Source organism: Mauremys reevesii, linkage group 17 (genome assembly GCF_016161935.1).
Source record: "Mauremys reevesii isolate NIE-2019 linkage group 17, ASM1616193v1, whole genome shotgun sequence".
Taxonomy (NCBI): domain Eukaryota; kingdom Metazoa; phylum Chordata; order Testudines; family Geoemydidae; genus Mauremys; species Mauremys reevesii.
In genome coordinates, this window is record NC_052639.1 from 8,559,416 (window position 1) to 8,581,841 (window position 22,426).

Sequence of the window (22,426 nt, forward strand, 5' to 3'; positions counted from 1 at the left end):
ACCTGGGGGAAGATGTGTGTGGACATTCAAAATGCTCGACTAGGAGGCCAGCACCTGTGTAATAGCTACCGTGGTATCTGGAAGTGAATCGGCAGCTGAGGTGGGCCCCACAAGCCCTATGGGAATAATGAGAAGGGGATTTGCTCACTGGGAATCAATGGAGGGGTGTGTAAAATGGTGTAAATCCAGAGAAGATGTTTGAATGTGCCCCTCCCTGATGGCCGTGGAGGAGCACACCCAATGGCCCGTGGCAAGGGGTGGACAATTGGGTGTACTGTGTATGAGGTGTTTTGCTAGAAATGTACATATTACTGGGGGCACAATTACACCAGCCCCTAACCAAATTCCACACTACACACTGCTCTCTGGGCTTTGGCACACAGATAGATCTGTGACTCTTACTGCTGTGAATAATCGAACCAGCGCATACAGCCTGATTCCACACCATGTGGTTAAGTTGGTTTGGACAATAACCCATTTCTCTGAGGACATTCAATGGACTTATGCTATGGACAAAAGCACGAAAACCTGCAGTGGCAGCGTATTGCAGCTGCCAGCAACTGGGCATGTTAAGGGCTTGACCCCGTCGAAGGAGGAGAGGAGGTGTTTTGGTGGTGGCCAGGATGTTGGACCATGCGGTTAGTGCTCAGGTCTCTCGGTGTTGCTGTGGATTGTTACAGCGGCTGGTGTATTGCTAAGTATACTTGTGTGACGTTGCCTACGGAAATAACCGAGAAGTAATGGAGTAAGCCCCTCCCCCCTGTACTAGACAACCTGGATCCAACCTTCCCGGGCCCACTATAGTGGGAAGTCTGGAACACTAATTGGAACAGGTGTGGCACGTCCGTAGGAGAGAAGGTGCAGGGCACTGTACTACACACGGGGCAGTGGGACAAATGGAATATCAGCCCCTTCCACCTTGATGCCTGGCCCTATCAGGAAATGTGTCACCACGTGTCCTATGTTTTGCTAAGGGGGAGAATGGGAACAGGGACACAGGCAAGGGTCTGTGGCGTCAGGGCTGGGATGGGGACACCGAGGAAGGAAACTGGAATCGTTGCTTGCTACAAGTTTAATCCAATAAACATCTCATTGTTTGCACCTTGGGACTTTGGGTATTGCTGCTCTGTGTGTACGCAAGAAGGACCAGGGAATGGGAGGGTGAAGGGATAAACCCTCTAACACTAACTAACATCTAACACACATTTGAACCTCTTCTTTTCACACCGTTGCTCATTCTCAGGGGCTGCTTTGTCTCCAGACAGATCCATTCTCTTTCAGAACAGCCTTGCTCTTTCTGTCTGTGTCAGAGTAAACACTCCCCTTCCCTCTAGTCTCAGACAAACACTAGTATTAACTGTTTGCTACTGAGGGGTTTAGAAAGCATTTGTCAAAATGTCATTTCTGGGGGATTTTTCCCAAGATCCAGTATTTTGTATTCAGACATCTCCCAGCTTCCTTGGTGAAAATAAGGCCAAGATTTCCTTGCAATATACAGGAAAAGGCAGTTTTTCACCCCAGATGGGACTTGAACCCACAATCTCTAACTTAGAAAGCCATTGCCTTGTCCATTAGGCCACTGGGGCTCTGTGAAAGAATGGAAATGCTACCTCCTAAATGCATATTTCTCATAAGTTGGAAGCCTCTGTCTTACCCCCCATGAGGGATCCGGTGGATGTGGGTGTTCTCCACGCTACTGGGGGTGTCTGGTGCCCCTGTCCCTCCTGGTTAATAGTGGAGTGTGTGGGTGTCCCCCCGGCCGTTAAGGATCCGTGTTGTGCGGATGCCCCTGTTCTTCTCATTAAGAATGGTGCAATGGAGCATCCCCCACCCCATGAACTAGCTCCCGTGTGTGGTTCCCCTGCCCCCATCCAGGCTCTGTGTGTGTCACTGTTCCTCTTTTCAAAATCCATGTTGCAGGGGGGCGTCCCTCCCCCACAAGTCAGAATCCCCAGCGTATGGGTGCTCCCATCCCCCCAGCCAGGCTCTGCGGGGGGTGTCTGTATAAAAAGAGACTGTGTTTCACTGTCTTGCCCAGGCTATGCTGCAGGGTTTATTCACAGGTGCAATCCCACTACTGATCAGCACAGAAGTTTTGACCTGCTCCATTTCCAACCTGGGCCAGTTCACCCCTCCTTAGGCAACCGGGGGACCCCAAGCTTCCCCGGGATCACCATATTGATGCTGAACTTAGTGAGGACACCTGATTGGCACAGCCCCCTACAGCCCATAACTCCTGAGCGCAAGTGATCTGCCGGCGTCAGCCTCCCCAGGAGCTGGGATCACAGGCACCAGCCACAGGGTCTGGCTTCTTTTGCAGCCTGGCAGCTGCAGCTTTAAACTCTGCTTGTGAGCTCTGTGCCTGGGCCAGACGGGGACAGCCTGGAACTGGGAAATGCTCCTGCTCCCCCTGCCCCCGTCTCATGTCGAGCTGCAGGCGCCGCTGTTCTGCCAGGTAAGATCCCGGATGTTTCAGTGCCCCCCATCCCCCGCCCAGGTGTCCGGGTACCTCTGCCCCCCATACAGAATCCTGGATGTGTGGGTGTCCGTCCCTCTGCAGAGGATCCCGGAGTGTGGATGCCCTTGTCCCCCCCTACAACATCCTGGGTGTGTGGGTGCCACTCTCCCCCCCCTACAACATCCTGGGTGGGTGGGTCCCCAGGGTGTGAGTGCTCCCATCCCCCGATACAGGCTGGGGGGGGTATAACTGGCTCTCCCTGTCCTGCCCAGGCGGTGCTACAGCAGCTGTTCACAGGGGCAGCAACCCCACTGTCAACCTGCAGCTTTACCCTGCTCCAGAGGTGACCTGCTTCACCCTCCTGTGGGAGCCCGGGGACCCCGAACTTCCCAGAATCACCTGATTGATGCCGAGCTTAGCACAGACACCGGCTCAGCCTGGCAGGGAGCTGCCCTGAGCCCTGACAATCAGCTTCCCTCCGCCTCCTGCTGCACAGCGAGGATCCCACGCGAGAGGCTTCGTGCCCAGTTTGTTCAGGAGCGTCCCAGGCTCCAGCTGTAAACGCTGCTGGTCAGTTCTAGTCTTTGGCCACACGGGGGCGGCACTAACGGTCCCATCTAAACGCTGTTTGCGTTGGGCCCTTCGGATCACAGATTGTAACCCGCGGGCAGATCTCTGAGTGCAGCCAGATCCCTCCCCAAACTAAACATTGAAGCAGCAGCTCCCCTTGGAAATATCAGGATTTTTGCCTTTAAAAACAAGGGAAATGTCTGCAGCGAGAGACTGAAGAAGCTTGATTGATTTCATTGACTGGCGGTTAAGAGGCGATTTAATCACTGGTTTAAATACGTTTTACAACTTCGCAGAGGTGGGAATATGTGATTTGAAGGGTTCTTTAATTCACCAGACAAAGGTTGAACAAGACCCCATTGGCTTGCAGTCGATGTCAGAAAATCCCACCTGGAAATGACCATTTTTTAACTGTGGATAAATTCCCCATCACTTGCAGTTTGTAAATCAAGACTGCAGCTCTTGCTGCAAGACACCTGGTGTGTGGGTGTCCCTGTTCTGCATTTTGGGATCCCTGGTACATGGTGCCTCCCTCCCACCAGTTCAGGATCCCCACAATGGGTGCTCCCATCCCCCCATACAGTCTCTGCGGGGGAGGGGGGGTGTCTGGTGCCCCTGTCCCTCCTGGTTAATAGTGGAGTGTGTGGGTGTCCCCCAGCTCGTTAAGGATCCGTGTTGTGCGGATGCCCCTGTTCTTCTCATTAAGAATGGTGCAATGGAGCATAAGGGTGTGTCCCCTACCCCATGAACTAGCTCCTGTGTGTGGTTCCCCTGCCCCCATCCAGGCTCTGTGGTGTGTGGGTGTCGCTGTTCCTCTTTTCAAGATCTGTGTTGCTTGGGTGCGTCCCTCCCCCCAAGTCAGATTCCCCAGCGTGTGGTTGCTCCCATCCCTCCCTCCAGGCACTATGGGGGGGTGTATAAAAAGAGACCGTGTCTCACTGTCTTGCCAAGGCTACGCTGCAGGGTCTATTCACAGGCGCAATCCCACTACTGATCCGCACGGGAGTTTTGACCTGCTCCGTTTCCGGCCTGGGCCGGTTCACCCCTCCTTAGGCAACCTGGGGAACCCAAGCTTCCCCGGGATCACCATATTGATGCTGAACTTAGTGCGGACACCCGATCGGCACAGCCCCCTCACCAGGCCAGAGAGAGCAGCAGGTTTCCCCTATTGTTTCCCACTCTTGTTTTCTTGACTAGATTCTCCTCTGCACCAACTTGCTCTTTTCCTATGTGAGCCTGGCTAGCTCAGTTGGCAGAGCGTCAGACTTTTAATCTGAGGGTCCAGGGTTCAAGTCCCTGGTCAGGTGATAAACTACTCCCCAAGATCTTCAACTGTCTTGCTAGAGTCCTCTCTGATGTTACTTTTTCTCTGTAGGATTTTCCCTTTCCTCAGAAGGGCCTTTTTGTGTTGGGTTTGAAGGGGCAACTTCCTGACAGCCCCTCTGTCCTTGCAGCCTGGAGGAATAAAGGCCTCTGGGCATAGAGCATGTTCCTTCCCTGCACACACACACACACATACAAACACACAGAATATCCCTAAGGAATTAGAATCACCTGGTGCCTTCCCCTGTCCTGCTGGATCCCCAAATGAAGATGCTCTTCAGCCTAAACCCATGTCCCCTCTTTTCCCAGTGCCCCTAAATCCCAACCCTCAGTCCCTCCTATGCTCACTGCTCCTCACTCCCAACCAGAGCCTGCTCTTATTCACCCTTCTCCTCTGTCCCAACCCACAGCCCCCTCCTATTCCCAGTGCCCCTCAATCCCAACCCACAGACCCCCCCCTCCTCAGGCTGCTCCTCAATCCCAACCCACAGCTCCCTCCTTCCCTCCAGCAGCAGGTGCTTCAGACCCCCTCAGGAAGATTTTCTTGCAAGGTTTCGTGTATGAGTCTGCATGTGGATTTTGCAGTATGTTGGAAATAGGTTGGGTTGCTTGCCGAAATGATCACTTGTGGCTGGTGTTAGATTCCCAGTCTCCATGTTATAGGGGCAGGAGAAATAAAGGGTTGTTATCCTTGTTGTGTGAATCGAGGGCAGCACAACTGTGCTTGGCAGACCCCGATTGAGGGACTCACCCTCAATTCAATAGCACTTGCTAGACAGGGGACAGGGGTTCCAAAGCCAAGTGGGCTGGGGTCTGGGTCCCAATACTAAAATTTAGGCGTTAGACCAACGTTAGGACAGGGGGGCTGTGGAGGGATGAGTGAGTCCCTAGACAACATAGTGAGTACGGTGCCTTCTTATTTTCCCCTTTTCCACCCAGGATGGCAGGTGAACTCTACAGAGGCACCTCTGGGCTTACACTGACTAAGGACAACAGCTGTGAGTGGGGTGCAGAGCGGGGATGGATCATGTTAAAGGACTTTTTGTTGCTGGACTTATGAACCGTAGGGAGAAGGACAGTGCCCAGCTTATCTGGGGGGTGGGTCTTTCCCTCATAGTTTATGTTTATGTGTTGGGGCTGCTGACATGACTTCTGCTAAACCTGGGCTTACATTGCAGTGTAGACATACCCTGAGAGGGCATCTAGACTGTGACAAAATCCCGCTGGCCTGGCTGGCCTGGATGATCTGAGTTGGGCTCCTGGGGCTCAGACTCCTGCATGAGTGAAGGGCAGCAGAACATACCTAGTTGGTCCTGATGGAAGGCTGGGTGGGTGGGTGGGTGGGTGGGGAATAGCATTTATTGGACTTTGTAGAAGTGATTGAGAACATCACCCTAAACCAGTGGTCCCCAAACATTTCACACTGTGCCCTCTTACCCATTGCTGTGGCCCCTTGGAAGCCGCAGTCAAGAACCAAGGCTGGGAGTGGGTCTGTTGCTTGCGGGGGAGCGGGGGGCAGACCGGGGTATGGGGGTCGAGGCCAGAGTCCCAGGCTGTGGGTGGGGTTGGGGAAGAGCTGGGGCAGAGTGGGGCTGAGTGCTGCTCCCTCCATGGGGGCTGACTCAGGCCCTGAGGTGCCCCCATGAATGTTCTTCTGTGTCCCCCTAGGAGTCACACCCCACATTTTGGGGACCACTGAACCCTACTCACTAAGCAGGGGCTAGTGATGCCAAAGCCCAGGGAAAGGGAGAACAAGTGTGGGGCCCCCAGCACTGGAACCATGTGAAGGGGCTGCAGGAGAGGGGCAATGGCTGGTGGCCCAGGGAGTTAAGGGCAAAGGGGGCACAGGAGGGGGCAGGAGTTAGGGGCGAAGGAGGCGCAAGGGTTGGGAGTGCAGGAGCTAGCAGTAAAGGGGGAGTGGGGATCGTCCAGGGGCAATGGGGAAATGCCAAAGTACAAGCTTTGCCCAGGGCACCATTTTCCCTAATGCTGGTCTGAGCAAACAATTGGAAATGACCTTTCAGTGAGACCAGAACCATAGTGTAGAAAAGCCCCTTTGTTAAGTGGTGGTGGCTGAGGGCTTAGGGAGATGGGTTAGAAAGCAACAGGTGTCTTTCTGTGGAGGTTTGATTCTTGCCTGCTAGGCAAGGCTGGTGTGTGGTGTCTCCATGGCTGTACTTTCAGTGTCTGATCACCCACACTACCACAAGGAGCCACGTCTAGAAATATTCAGATGCTCTATGCCAGGGTTTCTCAAACTACTTTTCACTGCAACCTCCTTCTGCCCAAAAAACCCTACTATATGGCCCTGGAAAGAGAGACCAAGCCCCTTCCCACTGCGCAGAGGCAGGGGAGACAAAGCCTGAGCCCTGCCCCAGTTAGGGGACGGCAAAACCAAAGCTTGGGGGATTCAGCCCTGGGTGGTGGGGCTCAGAATTTTGGCTTCAGCCCCAGGCACCAACAAGTCTAATGCCAGCCCTGGCAACCCCATTAAACAGGGTTATGACCCACTTTGGGGTCCTGACTCATAGTTTGAGAACCACTCCTCTATGCTGATGGGAGAGAGTTTTCCTGTGGGTGTAGTTAATCCACTTCCCAAGAGGTGGCAGCTATGTCAGTGGGAGTAGCTATATCGGTGGGTGTGCAAGCTGTGGTGTTTGCCACATTTAAGAAGTTTAATCAAATCCCATTTTTAAAACCACCTGTTGTCTGGGAATGGAAAAGGAGCTCGATGAAGCAGAGTTTGTCCTTCAAAGTCATGGAGATCACGATTCTATACTCCTATCAGTATGGGGGTATAGTTCAGTAGTATAGTGCTTAACTGCTGCTTAAATGGTCCTCAGTTCAAACCCCAGTGTTCTCTTATAACCTTCTATTTTTTTTTTAAAAAGGAAAACATTTTCATTTCCATTCTCCATTATGTTCAGGAGCTCCACTATACAGGGGTGCTTGATATGAATGTAAACACTCAAGATTTCGCTGTCCAAATGCATAAAAACCTAGCAAAGCTGTCCATCGGCTGAAATCAGTTCCAATCCTCGAAGTGTCTAGTTTATGTTTTCATCAATTAAACAAAGGTATCATACGAATGTACATTTGCAGATCCCTCTTCTCCAGGAGCTGTGCTGTGCAGAAGAACAAGAACCACATCCAGCTGCAGTTCAGGAGTCTGATGACCAAAGAGCCAATAAATGTTCTGAGGGCTGGAGAAAAATGCCATCTAGTGAGCTATTGAACAAGCTCAACCTGTTTCGCTTATCAAATGAAGATTGAAAGGTGACTTCATTGAAGTGTTGAAGGGCCTTAATGGAGAGAAAAGACTGGGTATTGTTAGCCAAGAGGGCTCGTTTTCCCCCCGGAGCTTACCTAATTACACCAAGGAGGCATGAAGACAGGAAGACAAGTACCACACTCTTTATTGATCGGTCAGCTGAGCGGGTGTTCCTCTCGGCTAGTGCCAGAGAAAGAGACACACCTTTCATGGCCAAGCGGCCTACCTTTATAGCCAGTAACAAACAACTTAGCCTACGTTTGTCTACGTCATTTGGTTGACCTATAGACCCTGTACATGTATCTATTAGGGGATAATTGGGTACGCAGGAGACATATATCATTTTGTGGGGGCTACAAGAGACATACAGCTGTTGAGGATACATTTGTCATTCTGAAGGGGACACAAGATACATCCGTTGACCCTTTGTACTAGATACTTTGGATGCATACATGTGAACACAGCTGCATACACTTGGGGAGCCAACATATACTTGGGGAGCCAAACAAAACTGATAAGCGAAATAGCTGACTTAGGTAGATACACGGCCTTCAGTCTAATGAGTTCTGTAAGCTTTCCAACACAGTTTGGACAAGCATAACATAACTTTGGTTTACTCAGGCCTAATACGGAAAGGCTTTATTAGCACTATGATTTTCCAACAACTCCCCCCTTTGAGAATACTCACCAAACCTTTTGGCTGAGTTTTCTCACACTTTGAGGCCAAAAAGCAATGAAGCTCTGCAGAAATATTTACAACTGCTCTTTTAAGCTTAGTCACCCCCAACCCAGGAATGAATGCATGGACAAAAGAGTGGAACCTTGTTCATTTAACAACGAAGGGATCAGGGCACTGACTATAACTCAGGTAGGTATACCCAGTGGTTTAATTTCCCAGATGTCTTGGTGAATAATTTAATCCCATATGCATCCTCCCCATGGACCCGGCAGGATTCGGTATGTGGGAGCCACACCCACCCCAACCGGTCCATATGCTTGGAAGGAGCACTGTAAATGTTCACACTTCCACCCAGAAAGTGTCCAAGTATGTCTTCATGACCACAGATCAGATGGTTCCTGATATGTCTGTAAGGGCAGTGGGTCAAGTCTGGTGCTCAAGATCACTTCAAATGGCCATCAGCTGGTCATCGAGGAAATCCTGAAATTTTAAACATACTAGATCCCACTGCAATGCCTTCCCAGCCTCAGTGATATTCAATACCATCTCTGTCAGTAACTTCTGGGTTATAGAACTAAGGGTGGAAATGACATGTAACTCACCAACTTCAGCCTATACTTGGGTTAGCTGAACTTCAGAAATAAGGCTAGTGGCCCTTTCTAGTTAGCCCAATTTCTTATTATGTTCTTGGCCTTTAAGAATATTCCAAATGGCTGCTACACTATTGGCCCCAGCCCACAGGGATCTGCCCAATTTCTTCTTTTTCCAGAGGAAATAACCCAGGCTCTTTGTTGTGCTAATCTAATGGCAGTCCCCTGTGAGCAATCTGGGTATGTAAAAGTGATCTGAAAACTGGATAAAGGCAATACCATTTAAAATCCAATTAGGGAGGGCAAGACATACTAAAGGATTTATCCAAAACACAGGGCGCAGCCTGTAGAATAAACCCCAAAATTCAATTAATACCACATTTCCAAACAGGATCCCACAAGTTTCTTCCTGCCAGTGTAGAATTTTTGTTTCTTTACCAGGGTCATTTCTCAATGTCCTTTTTAGTCAGGAATTCCTGGACTTTGGCAATGTCAGTGGAGTGAGCGTTCCTTCTCCTTTCCCAAAACAATTGTAGTTTAGCATTCTACAGGGGAGAGATTATCAGCACATCACCCTGTAATGGTTTTTGATTCTTCTAGAAAAGTTCAAAGGCACAGTAGGTCTGTCAGCGGACAAGGGAGAGGTTAGCTAGCATGTCACCTTGTCCTTTTTCCCTGCTGTCCAGAAGGCACAGTGGAGCTAGAAGAAGGAATAGGCTAATCATATAGGAGAGTTCTCCTGATGTGGACGGGTCTTTTTGCAGTGAGAATCATGGGTCCAAGCAATCAGTCTTTGGCACTTCACAGCGGTGTTGGTAATCAGCAGGACTCAATAAGGACCTTTCCAGTGTGGAGCCAAAGCAGTCTTTCGTTGGTGGACCTGTACATTGATCCGGTCTCCAGGTTCCATGGAGTAGCGGGGCTGCTAGGGTCTTCGGATAGTGTTTCTTTACCTGTGAGAAAAGAAACCTAACACATTGCATTAGTGTCTGTGCAGATTTTACATCTGCTTGGGTATATTCAAGCCCCCCTTTTCTGGTTGTTAGCCAAGTGTCCTTGAACGAAGTCAGTGTATTTTTTTTTTTTTTGGACTGAGCTTGCTAATTAAAGTTTTTCTCAGTTAACTCGTTCTTTTTCCTTTTCCCCTTTTTGGCTTCTTTTTTTTTAACCTACAAAGGAAACTTTTACTTTTTACTTATACACCTTTTGTTAACAATGAACACATACACATTGCTGTTATACAGTACATTAGTCTTATTATTTAATGTATGCCACATATACCCTTCTACTAACATAACCTTATTACAGAGCTTTGGAACAACAAGCCAGGACAAGCACACTCACTTTGATGAGTTTATTTAATACAACCTCTAGTTCAATAGCTTCCCACCATCCCCAGCCCTCTGGCTAGAAGTTTGAGGTAGCCAGAAGGATCCCATGCACAATATGGGGAGTGGGTTAACTTTTCATGTCCTCGCTTCCAAAGACTGTTAGTATGCAAATTTTAACAACAATTTTCAATTAAAAGATTTGGCCAATGTAGTTTCTTTCTCTTACTTAAGAAAATACATAAGACTTTAGTATATCACATTTTTCTGATGTATCCAAACACTTTGTATTTTAAGTTGAACAAAACAAATATCTGCATTTCAATTCAAGCCTTCTGCTTTATTTCAAACCAGACCATCCCATGAAAATATTAATCACAACAATTTGGCCACAAGACAAACACCACAAAACTTAATTTTTACTCTGCCAGTAAATCATGGTACGTTGAATGCTGTTTAGCTGGCATTAGTTTTCTTTGATTATCTGAAAGACCAAAACAGAGGTCTACCCCTTCTGGGCAGTCAATTATTGCTTAAAATATACAAATACCCTTGTTGATTTCAGGCAAAACAAGGGAATTACCCCATATTGTCTTATATGTGTTTCATAGACAGCCCAGATTTCAGTGGCCTCTACCTTATCAGTTAGATAATTTGCATTAATACAGATGCTTTCTGGTTTGCTTTTTACTTTTAACTCCTGCTTTTAAACACTGAAAGAAAACATCACCACTTATAGTGCCTTAGAGCCTAATAAATTTTCATTTACATAGCACTGCATACATTCTTTAGCTAATTCAACAAAATTGTTCATAGCCAAATGATTGCAATCTAATAATTTCTTTGCCTGAATTTATTTACAAACATTTTAAAAAAACACCAAAAACATTTCTCTTTAGCATTTTTACAAAGTTCAACTACTATTCCCTCCAGCAACTACAGAGTTAACTCTTCACTCTCCTTCAAATCACTTGCTCTTTCCTTGTATCACTTGCTTTGTCTTTCAACAGCCACTTACCAATTCAAATCACCATTCCAAATATCCTCCTGAGTATTTGAAATCCCCATGCTTATACTCACTTACTTCTTCCTTCCACTAGACCCTCAAAAGTTTCCAACCTGTTCTCCAAGCTCTCTGTCTGTTGCCTGCCCGCCTGGGGCCGATCCTTTTTTTTTTTATTTTTTTTTTTTTGCTGAACCGTTTCTTTCCTGGGCTTCTGCCCCCACCGTTCTGGTCTTTTCCCAAAAACATTTTATTCACAAGACTACCCGAGTCCTCCCGTGTGAGGCTCGCCACCTGAGCAAAACGCATGGCCCACTGGTGTTTAACTATTTAATTGCCTCTTGTAGCAAACACACTGCTGTTACGGCGTATGCTGAGCACAAATGGTTAAATTTTAACAAGTCCCTGAAGGACCGGTACTTGCTTAGCCAGGGCTTCCTTTTCTAACTGGAAGTCCTGTCTCAAGGCCTGCAACTTGCCCTGGGCGCAGGTTTGAGTTGCTGCCTGGTTCATGATCTATGCTCTTAATTGCTCAATTCTAATTACCAAATACACATTTTTTTCCTTTTCTCCAACTACTCTATTGCCCAGTCCTGCTACGACTGGGGGTAGATTCACCTGCCACCCTTCCTGGTCAACCAGGGTGGAGAGAGGAATGCTAAACCCTTCTCCAGTTCTCAGACTTACTGCAGCTGAGAATGGGCACACCTTTAATTATGCAATCCTCAACATATAACACCAACAGAACCAAATAAAACAAACATAAAACAACAAGGGTAAAACAAATAGATGGTGTAAATTCTACAGGGTTCCCCCATTCTCTATTGCTCACCAAACTGTGACAAATTTCTGTTACCAATTATCCCTCATGTCAGGTGATCAAACTGACACTTCAGGACGGTGGGGGAGGATAGAGAAAATACACCATATAACCAAATTTTAAAGCTTCATTAAAATGATAAAACAACAATGGAGAGCGTTGGGAACGCTTCCACATCACTCATAAAAAATACAAATGCCCCATACTTACACATATCCAGACTGGCCACGTCTGTATATAACATTCAGAAAAGGGGAATAGGTGGACGGGAGATTATCCTGTATATAGCTTGTTCAGAATTTCCAACATGCTTCTGCTCTTGGGAAGGCTGTTCTTGTACACCCTGGAATCTCCTGCGGTGTCTCTTTCAGAGATTCTAGTCCAGGTCAGCTACCTCTGGCTTCTCCAGTGTCACCAAGCCACACCAGCACCGGCATCCATCACAAAGTCAGACTGTTGGATCTCACCAAACAGTTAAGCTTTGCAAATGTAATCTCAGTTCTGTAACTTGTACTGCCTTTGGTTTGCCTGTCTCTATTTTTCCACAGCCAGCTGGGGCTGAAAGCAGTTTTTTTTTTGTACTTAACATAGTCTGTACTGATTCTTGACCTTGAGCATAAAACAACTTTCTCTTTTTATCTCTGGGCGAAGCTGAGTTTTAAATTAACCCGTTTCTAGACAAATTGCTCACACTGTGTCAGAGGCTTTTCTTTGGTGATTAAAAGCTCCTCTGAGATATATGATCTTATCTAGATTAAAGGTACCTTCTAATGGGCATTGTTTAGATGGATCTTCACGCGTATAAAGATTCCAATTCTCTAAATACCTGCAGGTTTTAGAACCATAATGTACGTACATATAGTATGCTGGGGTACCCTTAGGGGGTGAGGTGGAATGTTTAGACTGTCCCTTACCCATTTTCTACTCACACACACAGGGAGGGTGCCCTGTCCGCGCTAGCAGCTCATAAACTAAGGATCTCTCCCTACAGGGCACTCACACAGGAGAGACTAACAAGGATGACCACGACTCTCCCACACCTCCCTTCAGCAAAGAGCGTCGGCTAGTCTCTAGGAGAGGGCGTCGGCTTGCTCTGATTGCGTCCAGTGAGATGATCAGACTGTCAGTAGCCCACACGGAAAAGAAGGGGGGGGAGAGAAGATGGGTTCACACGCTCCTAGACCCGGTTACAGTTTTGGCTTCCAGCATACCAGTAGAACAAGAAACAAAAGTACCCCTACCAAAAAGAAAAGCCAGCCCTGGGGCTGCTCTAAGTCCCAGTAATTGTTCAGCACGGCCCACGGACTCATGGAGTTAATGGAATTATTCATTAGCCGTGGCTGTACCTAGGTATCTTAACCAAAAACCTGTTAGGGGCCCAAGGTCCAACCCGCACTTCGGGGGTGTTAATCCTCAAAACCCAGGAGGTAACACACTTACCACGCCCGGAGTGGCCACGTCTGGCAGGTGGACTCCCCTCTTCTGGTACTGTCTTGCCTCCGTGTCGTTTGGAGTTCTCTATAGAGGGGGCGTAGCCGTCCCGGCCGATTGCGGCGACCCGGAGCTCGAGCAAACCAATAGCTCAAGGTGGCCACTCTCCTGAGCCGTCCTCGGCCGCCAGTCGCACCCCCTACAGGGAGAGAAGTCCTGCTGCGGTCGCCATTTGTTAGCCAAAAGGGCTCGTTTCCCCCTGGAGCTTACCTAATTACACCAAGGAGGCACGGAGAACAGGAAGACAAGTACCACACCCTTTATTGATCGGTCAGCTGAGCGGGTGTTCCTCTCAGCTAGTGCCAGAGAAAGAGACACACCCCACAAGCCCGGACGGTCCCCTTTTATAATCAGTAACAAACAACTTAGCCTACGTTCGTCTACGTCATTTGGTTGACCTGTAGAACCTGTACATGTATCTGTTAGGGGATAATTGGGTACGCAGGATACATATATCATTTTGTGGGGGCTACAAGAGACATACAGCTGTTGAGGATACATTTGTCATTCTGAAGGGGAAACAAGATACACCCGTCGACCCTTTGTGCTATATACTTTGGAAACATTCATGGGAACACAGCTGCATATACTGGGGAGCCAAATAAAACTGATAAGCAAAATAGCTGACATAGGTAAATACACGGGCTTCAGTCTAATGAGCTCTGTAAGCTTTCCAACACAGTTTGGACAAGCATAGCATAACTTTGGTTCACTCAGACCTAATACAAAAAGGCTTCATTAGCACTATGATTTTCCAACATGAGCACCTATTTTTTCTCTGTTGGTTCTGCAGCCCCGTAGTTCCTATGGATTTGCTGACTCAGCTCCTTTCGCACCCTAGAGAGAGGAGCAGAACCAGGGCTATGGCTCATCTATGGGGCACCAGGTGAGTGGCAGAGGCTTTAGGTGCTGAGAGTTTGCCTGACCCCTCAGGGACACACTGTGAGGTGGTGTCCCAGGGATCTCTATGAAAGGAGCAGAACAGCATTTACTTGGGGTGGGGAGAGAATTGAGAGTGTCTCAGGGGGTTGGACAGAAGTATTGCCCGGGTGAGGGACTGGCTAAAACACAGGCCTTGCTGTGATCAGGATTTGAACCTGCGCAGGGAAACCCTATTGGATTTCGACTCTAACGCCTTAACCACTCGGCTATCACAGCGGTGAGCACAAAACTGCCCTAATGCCAGAGAAACTGGTAAAGAATCACAATGCCCAGGTGTGAAGTCATCTGAACTACAGAATTCCCACCACAAACCTGGCTCCCAAAGCACAGGGGGGATTGGGGGTTTGTTCTCTTTGCTTAGCCATGTGCAGTCGCACAGAGCGGGAAGGGGAAATGATTCTCAACTTGAAGCCTGACGTAGGGTGACCAGACGTCCTGATTTTATCGGGACTGTCCCAATATTTGCTCTCCCCCTGACATACACTCTAACCACTGGCCCCCACTCCCCTCCCAGGGCTGGAGATAGAACCCAGGAATTCTGACCACCAACCCCCTCCTCTGCTCTGACCACTAGACCCCACACTCCCCTTTTAGATTTTAGGCTTGCTGCCTCTTCTATTCATGCACCCCACCTGTCTATCCCTTTGCCGCCCCTGGGCAGGGAGCAGGCTGGCCGGGTGTCTTTGTGGCCATCTGCTGGCCATGGTCCTCTCCTCCTCTGGCCCTGCCCTCAGTTGCTCTGTAGCTTTTACGCCTTCCCTTGCAGCTGTCAGCACCAGCCGCCTCTGCTCTAGGTGCCCAGAGGAGGAAAGGTGTGTTGGGCTCCAGCCTGTGACTCTTCCTCCATCCTGCCTAGCCCTGACTATCAAGACTGGCCCTGGCACTCAGGGCCGGCTCCAGACCCCAGCCAACCAAGCGCGCACTTGGGGTGGCCTTTTGCCGGCAGGCGGCTCCGGCGGACCTTCCGCAGTCATGCCTGCCTCTTCTATCCATGCACCCCACCTGCCCATCCCTTTGCTGCAGCTTTTTAGGGTGTCACCCTTGCTCTGCACTCCCCCAGTGCAGCCCAAGGCTTTTCCTCCCCCCAACCACACATCCTCTCCCCACACTGAGTGGATTAAGCACATCTTCAGTGGGGGTTTGGCAAGGCAGGGACAGGGGCGGCTCTAGGCATTTTGCTGCCCCAAGCACAGCAGGCAGGCTGCCTTCGGCCGCTTGCCAAGTCGCAGGACCAGCAGACCCTCTGCAGGCAAGCCGCAGAAGGCAACTCTGCCTGCTGCCCTTGCAGCTACCAGCATTGCGCCCGCAGTGGCTTTCCGCCCCAAGCACGCGCTTGGCGTGCTGGGGCCTGGAGCCGCCCCTGGGCAGGGAGCAGGCTGGCTGGGTGTCTTTGTGGCCATCTGCTGGCCACACATAGGCATGGTTCTCCCCTCCTCTGTCCCTGCCCTCAGTTGCTCTGTGGCTTTTAAGCCTTCCCTTGGAGCTGTCAGCACCAGCTGCCTCTGCTCTAGGTGCCCAGAGGAGGAGAGGTGCTGGGCTCCAGCCTCTGCCTCCCTCCTGCCTAGCCCTGACTATGAAGCCTGGTCCTGGCCCTCCTTCCTTTAAATGCCATGTGGACAAGAGGTAACGTGTCACTGCAAGTGAAATGGCCAAACTTGTGGGCCTGATGTGAGGCAGCAAGAATCCCAACCACCTGGTCAAACCACAGGCATCAGGGTAACACGTTCTAGATCCCCAACCCATTGTGGCCATCACAACCCAAGACCTGGCTCCAGTGGGTGAGTCACCCAGCTGGAGGGTGGAGACTGGCTCTTGCACAGCTGGAGACAGGAAAGGTAAGCATTGGGAGCTCCAGGACTTCATCACAAGGTCTCACTGAGATTTGAACTCAGATTACAGGATTCAGAGTCCAGAGTGCTGCCCCTTACACCATGGGACCAGCTCATAGTTCCTTCTCTGCACACCAGTGACCCTCATGGGGCTGGCTTGTGTAAGGGACTGTTGGCCCCTTAAAACTTAGTGTGTGTTTGGGGGGAGGTTTGGTTGGCTATTTCCCAGCACCAATAGAAGGGGGAAGGGCCAATGGGAAATCAGGACCCTGAGACTGACAGTCCCCAGGGGCAATGGGGAGAGGCCAAAGCTCCATGTTAGCCGGACTGACAGGCCAGGCAGTGTAATGAGGGAGTCACCAGGCCAGGGGGTCCCATCCTCCGTGGGAGCTGGAACTGCCCGGGCCAGAGTGGGGCAGAGCTAAGGAGAGAGCAGGAGCCCGAGAAGAGCCGGGGAGCAGAGCTGCACCAGCCGGGGAGAACCAGAGCAGATCTGTGCTGGGAGCCGAGCCGCAGCAGCACGAGCTGTAGAAGCTGCCCAGGGAGCAGATCTGTGCTGGGAGAAGAGCTGCAGCAAGCGGAGCCAGAGGAGCAGCCCAGGGAGCTGGAGGCAGAGCCGCAGCAGCACTGGGGCTGGAGGTGGGTGCAGTGAGCAGCGTGGGAGAGTGAGGGGGACCCTGGGCAGAAGGCCCAGTGCAAGGAGATGCCACCGGTCAAGAGATCTTGCAGGCCAGACTTTTGGGGGTGGGGGGATCATATCCCCTACATGGGGGCTGACACTGGGAACAAGGGGCCTGTCACCTAGAGCACGTGGCCACTGCCAGAGCACGTGTCCAGCCCGTGGTGTCCCTGCAGCACAGCCAGGGCCTGGGGAGGAGGCCTGGGACATGTGAGGGAGAGACTGTGACCTGCCCTGACCCTCCAGAGACGCTGGCTGTGATCTCCCTGCGCCACAGAACAGGGTGACGTGTTTTCCTTTCCCATCTTTCCTTATGTTTTACATTGATTGCTGGGTAATAAATGGTGTTTGCTTGAAGCACGTGCAGAGAGGAGTGGGTCAGGGAAGTGCCCAGAGTGGAGACACTGTAGCCCTGTTCAAGTGATCATGACAAGATTGGGGGTCATCAAACCCCCCAGGATTCCTGGACCCAGCCTTGTGGGGTTACGAGGTCTCTGCTGCACAGGAGAGTAGAAAGAGCGTCCTTGGGGTCAGGCAGCCTCTGGGTAAGGGGGTGGGGACTCAGATCCTTTCTCCAGCCAATTGCACCAGGGTCGTGTATAAACCAGGGAAGTTCCCCAAAATAGCCAGACCAGATGCCCCCTGTACACTTGTGCTCTGTCCTCATTGCTTCTCTGTCTCTCTTCCCCCCATCTCTGCTGCTCCCCCTCTGGGCTTTCTCAGCACCTGGCCCCACAGCACTTCCTGCCAGCCAGGGACTGCGTGTTCTAGGCCTGCTCCTGTGGATGTGGCCTCTCTCCTGATTCCTGAGGAAAGGAACCTTTCCAGGAAATGGCCACAGCTTCTGCGAATCCACATGTGGCTGGTGGGCAGCACCAGGAATCATTTGGCTCCTGGCACACAAGGTAACTTAAAAGCTGAGCACCCAGACAGGGACTTGAACCCTGGACCCTCAGATTAAGAGCCTGATGCTCTACCAACTGAGCTACCTGGGCTTGTTGAGATCAGCTTCACCGTTCAGCACAAGAGCGAGCAGGCAGGCAAAAGAGAGGCAAAAAAAGTCCCCAGAACCCCTCCTCTTTTCCGCACAGCCACTGCCTTTCAGCAGGATTCCTCCTCCTCCTCCCTCCTGTGCCTCAGTGTGTCTAAATCTCTGTGCCTAGACAGCCGGTCCATCCGCTGCACCCCAATCCCCCATGCCTGAGCCTCCCTGCCAAAGCCCTGCACCTGGCTCCAGAGAATTAAGTCTGGTGTCTCGCTGGAAACTCGACTTCTTGTGCCCAAAGAGTCTCGTCCCCCCTCAGCAGATGACCTGAGAAACACAATGTTCATCTTTTCCAAAGAAGTGCTTGGAGGAGCTTTTTTTTTTATGAATCAGAAAACTGAGGGTTTGAGTCCCTTGGTGGTTGTTTTTCTGCAGTTTTACTGTTGTGCTGAACGTCCTGCTCCTTTCAAGGCTGGAAACTCTCCATGGCTGCTCAGGCCACTGCTCTGGCTTCAGCGAGAGCCCCGGGAAGGAGTTGGGGGGTGGGCGTCACAAAGGCTGGGGCATGAGCCCCAGGTGCTTCCAGTCTCACCTTTGCCATTCCTGACTTGCCAAAGAAAATGGGTGGCTGCCCGGGCTAGCGTGTGGAGCAGTTTCCCTCTTCCAAGTGTGCGCCTGTCCCTGTGCTGGAAGGTACTTGCTACATAGCGTCTTCGGAGCCTGGGTGTTTCTCTGCTTCTCACCCACCCAGGAAAAGCCTCTTGGGGTAAAATCTCCTGCCCCACTGCAAAAGTGAGCACCGTGAGTGGGACCAGTCAGAGGCCCCACCATGGGGCTGGCCCTGCTTTCCTACCATCTTTTGATGTTGGCCACAGAGCATCAGCAGCTGCCCCGCATGCTGGTGACCTTCAGTGGGGTTTTGGCATGGCAGGGAACAGCCTGGCTGGGTGTTTTTGTGCCTGTCTGAAGGCCACACATAGGCATGGTCCTGCCCTCCTCTAGCGCTGACCTCAGTTGCTCTGTGGCTTTTAAGCCTTCCCTTGGAGCTGTCAGCCTGGGACTCTTCCTCCCTCCTGCCTTTCCCTGACTATGAAACCTGGTTTTCAAATTAACCATCAGATCTTGAATTTCACACACTGAATGACCTCATTAAAGTTCTCTCACATGACATCCAGACCAACAGCAGTGCACAGTTTCAGCAAGTATTTGAGGAGAACTGCAATGTTAGAGAGAATCATGAACTGCTCAGAGACAATTAATGCAGAGAAGCAGCAAAATTAATCAAACATAGAACTGGTTATGACTTATTTCCTTGGTCTTAAAAGAGAACAACAAGGACCTGAGTCTCCTCCCTGTCAATAACCCCCTGCTCAGCCAATCAGGGTAGAGACTGAGGATGGGGGGCTGAGGGTTCTCACCAGAGAGCCCAAAGGATGGCCCAGGTCACCGGTGGGGATCACTGCCCGAGCACTATTTCAGCCCCACATTTTTGGGTGGACCTCCCACAGTGGGAGCTGCCGAGAACTCCCCTGCAACACACACACACACACACACCCACCCACCCTCTCTTGGTGTTGGGAGGAGAACTGGTGAAAGGACAAAAGAAGCAAGAGACAAAGAGAAAGGAGAGAGGGATGGAGGAAAAAGTAAAACAAAAAGGACATACCCTAATGTCCCCAGTGATTCTGAGGGACAACATGCCAGTTGCAGAATAAAATTCTGCCTCCTTAAGCTCGTGTTTTCCATGCCTAGAATTCAACTGTCACCGGATGGATCAGACTGAACAGGTTTCAAACCTCGAGGAGGCTCTTACCTTCTAAACAGGGACGGCTGTTTTCTAGTAAAATCACTAAAAGGGAAGGAGAAAACTCAAAAGAGGTTCCTCCTGGCGCTCACGTCCATGAACCCAAATACTCTTTCAGTCCTCAAAGAGAGACCTGGAGAAGGAGACTTGCTGAAGCAAAGCCACAGGGGTCTCTGAGGTTTCCCTGGCCCCTCGCCCCTGTCCTGCCTGGCTGATGTCAGCATCTCTCTGTGAGGTCACCACCTCCCCACCGCCTTTGACCAATAGTCTGAGGTCCTGCAAAAGGCTTTGTGATGTCACTGCCACACCCCTCCCTTGCTGTGCTAATGTCCTGCCCCTGGCCAGGCACTTTGGAGGTTTGAGCTACTCCCTGTGGATCACCCCACTCAAGGAGCGTTCGTTCTAGGAAGCAAGCCGGTAGTTTTGGATCATCTACAAATTCTATCAGCTCACTATTTAGGTCATTTATGAATATGTTGACTAGTACTGGCCCCAGTACAGACACCACTAGTTACCTGTTTCCGTCCTGAAAACTGACCATTTATTCCTACCCTTTCTTTCCTATCTTTTAACGAGTTATTGATCCACGTGAGGACCTTCCAGAGGTGAAAGTAAGCCGGTATGTTCCGGTATGGGGTACTGGCAAAAGCCGGTACGCTGTGCCAGCCTGGCCCGGCTTCCCCAGGATGGTGATTTAAAGGGCCCAGGGCTCCCTGCAGCGGCTGGAGCCCCGGGCCCTTTAAATCACCTTCCGAGCCCCCCTGCCAGAGCCCCAGGGAGCAAATCACTGCCGTGGATGCTGCTCTCTCCCGCTCTGCCAACACAGAGCAGGGGCGGCAGAAGCTTCCTTACAGTGGGGGGGGGCACCGTTGTCCGAACTGTTGCACCCCCATGGCACCCCTTCCCTAAGGACCCCCACTCACACCACCTCTCCCCCCGAGGCCACACCCACAGACGCCTCTTCCCCAAGACTGCACCCTCCCCCGCCCCCATCATTTGTCCTAACAGCCAGTAAAGAGTGGTGGGACCATGGCCCTCTAAACCCCCTGTTCCAGCACCCCTGACACAGAGCTAAGCAGGCAGCAGTGTGTACATGTGTGTGTGAGACAGAGAGTGCTGTGCTGACCTGAGCCAGGGAGAGAAGGGGGGCTAATGTCAGGGCTGTCCCCTGCCTCAGGACTGGTTGCTTCCAGCAGCTGTCTGAGCTTAGAGACAGTGTGCGACACACTCACTCTTCCACAACACACACACTGTCTCTCCCCCACACACACACGCTCTCTACCCTATCACACACATTGCAGTTGAAAAGCAGCTGGCAATCTAGTAGGATGCCCATGGAACAATGGGATAGAAACCTGCATCAGGTGATGCTGTACCAGCCTGTGAGGCATTGCAAACCCTTCCCAAAGCACCCTGCAGCCAGTTGCACAGTGGGATGGCTACCCACAGTGCACTGCTCTCTGTGGCAATCCAAGAGATGCTAGCATGGATGTGCTCTGGTGACACAGGGGAATAGGGTGGACATGCAACAGCTGTTCAATTAAAACACTTTAACTTAAGCCACATTATTCTTTCATGTAGACATAACTGAAGAGTGAGACAAGACCCAGCTCCATTGAAACTAAAGAACCACAACTTCCTGCGTAGTTGGCAGGATTTGAACCTGCGCGGGGAGACCCCAATGGATTTCTAGTCCATTGCCTTAACCACTCGGCCACAACTACTTGCTTGATATGTAGCCTTCACTGCACTCTAGTTCTGTTCTCAGTGAGTGATCAATTCCAGTTGTTTCCTCAGACCAGCTTCCACAACACACACACTGCTGTGCCCTTGTGTAAGTGTGTCCATGGCTGAACTGAAATAATTCCTGCTCCTTTCCCTTCTGGCTGGAGCACGAGGAGAGTGTGTTTGTGGTTAATGATGTTGCTGTAGATTTTTGTCCATTTCCTGCCTCGATCATTCAGACAGTCCCTTTCCCGTCATATCCCCAGTACATCAGTGATTGCGATAGCAGGGGGCAGGTTTTCTCTGGGGCACTGAGCTTTGCCAGGGGGTTGATGGCTCCTTTCTTTCCTCACCCTGGAGTAAACTCGCTTTTTATTCCATCCTTGATGTTTCAAGGAATAACAACAGATGATCAAAGAAAGAGGTGGACAGGGTAGGTCTCAGGGGAGGGGCAGAGAGGGGTGGGTGATGGGCAGGGCGGGTCTCAGGGGAGGGGGCAGAGAGGTGGGGGCAGCAGGCAGACCTTGGGGTAGGGGGTGGAGAGGCGCGAGGAGGCCTTGGGGGAGGAGAGGAGCGAGCGACCAGCAGGCCTCAGCCAAAGAGCAGGGGTGGGAAGTGGCCAAATGGGAGTGAGGGTGGAGCACAGGGGGGGCCTCGGAGGGAGGAGAATGAGGGAAGGGGGTGGAGTGGGGGGACAGCACCACGGTCTGGGCAGGGGCCGCCCACAGGATTCAGGGGGCCTGGGGCAAAACAATTTCAGGGGCCCCTTCCATAAAAAAAGTTGCAATACTATAGAATCCTGTATTCTCCTGGGGGCCCTGCGGCAAACTGGCCCCCCCCGCCCACCCACCCTCTGGGCGGCCCTGCCCTCAGCCTCTCCTCGTAAGTCCCCTGCCCCCTAATCATTTTTGTTGCCCTCCCCTAGACTC

At 50.9% G+C, this 22,426-nt stretch overlaps 4 non-coding genes across 4 annotated transcripts; 1 reads left to right on the plus strand and 3 right to left on the minus strand.

Annotated features, from left to right (window-relative positions):
* The first annotated feature begins 4,262 nt into the window (after positions 1-4,262).
* On the plus strand, positions 4,263-4,335 carry TRNAK-UUU. The gene has a single exon. It is a non-coding gene; the product is annotated as a tRNA-Lys (tRNA).
* A 10,274-nt stretch (positions 4,336-14,609) lies between these two features.
* On the minus strand, positions 14,610-14,691 carry TRNAS-CGA. The gene has a single exon. It is a non-coding gene; the product is annotated as a tRNA-Ser (tRNA).
* A 3,214-nt stretch (positions 14,692-17,905) lies between these two features.
* TRNAK-CUU lies at positions 17,906-17,978 on the minus strand. The gene has a single exon. It is a non-coding gene; the product is annotated as a tRNA-Lys (tRNA).
* Positions 17,979-21,414: 3,436 nt separating this feature from the next.
* On the minus strand, positions 21,415-21,496 carry TRNAS-AGA. Its single transcript has one exon. It is a non-coding gene; the product is annotated as a tRNA-Ser (tRNA).
* Positions 21,497-22,426: the final 930 nt, after the last annotated feature.